A 5,972-nucleotide genomic window follows, 5' to 3' on the forward strand; every position below is an offset into this window, starting at 1 on the left:
ATAATTCATGATTGCTTTGTGGTTCTTGCTGTATGTAGTTTATTTTATTTATGTGTAATAATATAAGTACATATGGCAAAAAATAAAAGAACTGTGATGGATTCACCTTTAACATAGCTATGAATATTGATTGGTGATGTTTTGTTAAATGGAGGTATAATTAAACTGCTTTCAAAATAAAAAAGAAAAAGAAAAATATATACTGTAGTTGTGTAAAGCTATATGTCTATGTCTCAAGGTGCTGATGTTTTTTTAAAAAGCTAAATTTTCTCTGGAAACCATGATTGTGATCTACATTTTATGGCAAAATAAGACCAGAATGTATTTTAGGAATGTGCTGATGTCTGCAGCATGCAGGGTAACCACTGGTGTAAGCAGAGTTGCTTGATACCTCTATGTTCATTGTTTTTGTAACATCAACTCTTAAGCCCAATTTCCTTGTATGGCACACATGAATATAGTGTGTAACACACTACAAGAATCAAAACATGAACATAGTATGAATAATTCGTGTCATAATTTTAGTTAAATTATTCTTAAATATTCTTCCCTATAAAAACTCTAGTTCACAGCAGCTTGAAGAGTATAAGATTAACAACACATTTAATTTGAAGTTTATAAACTAATCATAGACATAACCAACCATAGCTATACTTAAATAGAAAGAATTTTAAAAAATAACTAATAGGTTTAATGAATTACAAAGTGAATGAAAAGAATTAAGCCTATTATTTAACCCAGAGTCATTAGATGCTATGGAGCAGGCAACTCAGGCTTGGTACTGAAGTTAATATTTTCAATATCTTCACATAGAAATATCTGTTTTCCTTGTATAAAGATTTTCTGAATGTAGATTTATTATGCAACGTAAACAATGGTGGTAAAAGTAGAATATTTCTTAACTTTTGGCTTTACTTATGAATTTCTCCAATCATGGAATTAATGGATAAATAAAGGCTAAAGTTACCCGATTTAAAGTAAAAAAATTTAGAGGTGCTTATAAGTAGAAAATTTGAGTTGAGGATAAATATGATAGTTCTATACATTACTGATATTAAATTTTCTTCTCCATTTGGGGATTACATTGTAACTAACTCATTTCTCCATCCTTTTCTTCCTTCCAAATCCTCCTGTATATTTCTCATTGCTCCTTTTCAAATTCATGGCTCTTTTTTTTAATTAGTTATTGCTATAGGTATATATGTATGTGTACACACATATATATTCTTAAATATAACAACTTTGTATAATGTTACTTGTATGTATTTTTCTGGGCTGGCCAATCATTACCAATATACATTTAAAATCTAAAATATGAAATGAAGTAACAAAGACAGAGAGAAGAATCTACCAGTTTTATAAATGTCTGATATTTCACTTAGCAAAGCAAAGCAGAGCTTAATCTACTAAGGGAAGGCAGCCAGAAAGAACAAGCAAGCTGTTCCTTGAAGAGTAAAAGACTCAAGGATGGGGGAAGGAATTCACAAGGGGATGCTGAAAGGAAGTGGAGCAAGATGGGGCTGAAAGCACTAAAGAAGCAATTGAGTGTGTGATCATAGAAGAGTTGGCTGCATAGTTCTTCCTGCTTTGCCAAGCTAACACACATTTCCTACACTGGAAAAGGTTGGAGTTAAGATGTTTTAGAAGTTTTGAATGTAGGCCTTATTTTTACTTATAAGTTATTTCTCATGGTAGTTCCTTGTAAACCACTGTGGATATGTAAACCATAGGTGTCACTGAATTTTATACATACAACATATTATCCTCTTCATATCAACTATGATAAAACATGGGACACAGTATACTTATTGAGAAAACCTGTCCCATTCTATTTAGGTACCCCAAAAATGACATTAGGGTTTATATACATGAATGAAAGATTTGGAGAACTGGCTTTTGCAAAAATGATTGATTGTATACATAAAATTATATATGTATGTATCCAAGGCTTCATTACTTACCAAACCACTACAAAGCTTAGTAAAAGTTAACCAGTCCATAATCAAGACTTGCCACATGAGTGGGGCTTGGATTTTAACTTCCTAAGTACAGCATATACCAGAAATTACTGCTGAAACAATGTCCCACCAGGAGGTAACTTTTCACTGAGAATTACTGTTACAGGAATGTAAGATATATCTTTTATGTTGTCTCTTCTCTCACTGTGTCATTACAAGTATGTTTCATTTAATGTCATACATTAGAAATCTATCTACATTCTTGCAATTTTTTTGCTTTAATTTTTTCTATAGATGTGAAATGGTCCTTTAAACAAGTTAATAAGAGAAATGTTCTAAGTAGTCTCTAATTCAGGCATGTATGCATCGTTGATCTTCATTGGTGGTGTCCTGTTAGTGTAACTCCTTTCTATATGCCTAACAGTGAAACTTCCATGCTTTCCAAATTCTAAGAAAGAGACTATTATAGATTCCACATAAAAACTTTCCTAAGAATGTGTTCTCCAAATAGGAGCTTTCCTAAAAGTGTTGTCTTCTACATTATAACCAATTACTCTGCTATTTACTAATCATTACAATTATTTAATTTTGGGTTAATTCAGTACACCTGTAAATATTATTCTTCAATTTTCACTACTCTAAACACTAATAAATATTGAAGTATTAGTCCATAGCAAGTATTAGTCAAAGTTTGGCATTTCTTTCAGTTATTAAGTTAAGTTATTTAGTTTACATTAGCCTTTGTCCATGGTTTACCTAATAGAATTTTATAGGAGTGAAGTAATCAATTGCGAATTGCAAGATCTTTCCACAATATCTTGGGAAACTAACTGATGGCCAGGTTAACAAGTTATAACCTGCCTCTTTGCAGCATTTTAGAAGAAATGGGTGACAAACTGTCATAGCTGAATCCAGTTGTCATCATATATAAAGGTTTTTCAACACAATTAGTTTTACTTGATACTTGGGAAGCCTATGATACTTTGATCTAGTACTATTTGATGCTACTATTGTGGCAAGAAATCACAATAATTGTTAATTATTTATAGACTAAAATGGGAGAAAAGATTCCCAGATAGCAGAGAAAACATTATTTCTTAGATTGTTCTAGAACTATAGAATTTGAGTCAGTAGATTGAGTATGGTGAACGCAGCTTTGCAAATGTCATTATTATCCAATGCCTTGTTAGTTAGGCTAGATGAAGGGGAGAAAGCTCACTCTCCATCCTTCCTACTTCTCTCTTTCTGTCCTTCCCACCATTCCTCTCTCTCCTAATCTGGGTAAACTGGCATAGCTATCCTGGTGATGAAACATCATAGATCTGGTCCTCAGAGCATTTGGACTAAGGAAAAAATATCATTGTCCCCTCTAGTTTTAAAGATTTCTACTATTTTCTTCCTTCAGCATAGAGAGGGAAAATGTGGGACTTCTTTTTTAAATTATTTCATTTATTCACTTACATCCCAGTCATAGCCCTCTCCCTCTTCCCCACTCAGCCCCACTCTCCTTATCTCTTATCTCCCCTGTTCCTCAGAAAAGGGTCACCCCCTTACCCATCCCAGCTCATCAAATAGCATAATGACTGAGTTTGTCATCTCCCCCTGTGTCCAGGCAGGCCAGTCATCCCATGGGGAAGTGATAAAAAACAGGTAGCACAAAGTCCATGTCAGAGACAGCCCTCGCTCCCCTTGCTAGTGGACCCATGTGAAGCCTGAGCTGCCCCTCCACACTGAAACTCCTTTGCTCTGCCTCACATTTACTGTATTTCTCTGCAGAATCCTTATAGAGAACTTTAAAGTCATAAAATGATGCTATTGATACCTATGCATGTTTTCATACAGTGAGCATAAAAGCTTAAGTTTATGCTTGTCATTTTTAAAAAATTAAATAGTATTTAAGGTAACATTTCATATTTTGTTTTGGAAGGACAAGAAGGCATCTAAAGCAGCAATAAGATAAACTCGCTGTAATCTAGAAGGAAGAATTATATGTGTTGTAATAAAAAATTCAGAACACAAAGCTTTATGCCTCAAACAGCTCCCAGGGAGCAGACTTTTCCTCTTGCTTGCTAATGATACTTTCCTCTCATTAAACACTTGTATCCTCACATTTTGGTTTCTACTGCCCAGAGCCAAATGAATAATCCTAATTATTGTCTTACTATCTCTATTTAACTCATGAGTATTTTTGCCAAAGGTCTAACAATACCAACAACTCATTTTATGCCATTACACATAAAACAGGGTTATAATAAACAAGCAGTCATTTATTTAAGTGCTTTTGGATACTCATTTAAGAAGCAACTGTGTGCAATCCAGCTTCTTCTGGAGTGTGTGTATGCACAATTGCATCTACATGTGTTTCTGTGTGTGCACATGTGTGTGTGTGTGTGTGTGTGTGTGTGTGTGTATGTGCGTGATATTTAATTTGGTTAGTGAGATAGCTTAAGATTCTTTTCTTGAGTGTTATGTAGGTAGTAAAACAGTATTTTCTATCAAAGTATCAGACATAACCAGCAGAGTTTTCAGTAACAGCTTGATTCTTTCTAAATGTTGATAAAGATTTGCCATAAATACAAACTTGGGAAGGAGAATTAGCAAATTTGTTGAGAGGAGGTAGCAGATAAAAGTAGAATAGAGAGATAAGAAAGGCATGACTTCTCATGGGGAGGCTACAGCTTCTATGGTGAGGATGAAGTTCAGGGGCTTAGGTACTTGCTTTACAAGATGGCACTATGTGTATTTGTTGTATTTAATTTTTAAAACATTAATATAATTACAGTCATAACTATACTGTATATATATAATTTCCCTTCCTCCTCTCTCTCTCCTTCAAATCCTTCCCCAATCCTGTGTCTCTTGGACTACTGGCTTCATCTTCCTAAGTGTGTGTGTGCATGTGTGCATGTCTATGTGTGTGTGTGTGTGTTTGGAGAGCCCGAAATTAGTGAAGTCCTGAATGAATCTGCATTTTGTTTATGGGCAAAAGTAGGTCAGGAACCCAGGGCCGCAGACTCAAGGGAAATAGCAAATCTCCCCATTGAAGATGAAACTGAGGCTCAGAGTGGTAGCACAACCTTCCTTAGGTCTGTGTGTGAATGTGAAACTGTGAACAGAAAATGCCCAGCATGACTTTCTCTGCCCTCTCCAGAATATTAATGGCCAAAAGACTGCTCCAAAACTGGATATGCTCCTACACAGATTAACAAATTATGCCTCCTTACTCTGCTATATATAGTTAACTCTGCCTTATTGTTTTTCTGTATCTAATAACCCGATTTTCTTATCCAGCTGATTATAATAACCTTGTTCCTCTGTTTAGCTGTATTTAATAAACGTGCTGAGCTTCCAGAGTGCTGTATAAATTGATGATATGGTGGCTTCAACAGATACTTAAGGGGAAGGCTTATAGTGTAGATATGTGGGAGAAAACAGCCATAGGCATCTGGAAGAGTCTATAGCAGAAGAGAAAGAAGTAGATTGCACCTGGCCAGTAGACTGGACTGAGCCAGGAGAAACAGGAGCTGAATACAAGGAAGGAGGGGAGAGATACCAAGCAAAGCAAATGAAGAGAGGACTAAGCTAACCAAAAAAGAGCATAGGTAAAACAGCTGTTATATGGGGGAATGAATAGCTTGAGGGTGGTAAGCTCCTGGCCTGGAAGAAGTCTATAATGAGGTGAGAGCTAAAAAGAGTCAGGATGCCAACATGGACTCTGTAATCTGTACCTGGCACTTGTGATATTGAGACAACCTGTGATTTGGTGTGGAAATAAATAACCCAGATAGACATTTGTCCCTCCTTGGGTAAAAGGGAACCAGCTTCACAAATTCCTAAAGTATTGTTGGATTTTTTTCCCTAAATGCCAGAATTTATTAAAATGGACTTTCCTTTGAACTAGACATTTTCTTCAGCAGAGACCTGTTTATCTGATGCCAGCTTTTCTTTGTGTTTGTGTCTTTGTATTTCTTCTTGACTACATCTGGAACCACCTAAGACCAAGAAGCATGGCAC

Source organism: Acomys russatus, chromosome 8, assembly GCF_903995435.1.
Source record: "Acomys russatus chromosome 8, mAcoRus1.1, whole genome shotgun sequence".
In the NCBI taxonomy this organism is placed as follows: Eukaryota; Metazoa; Chordata; class Mammalia; order Rodentia; family Muridae; genus Acomys; species Acomys russatus.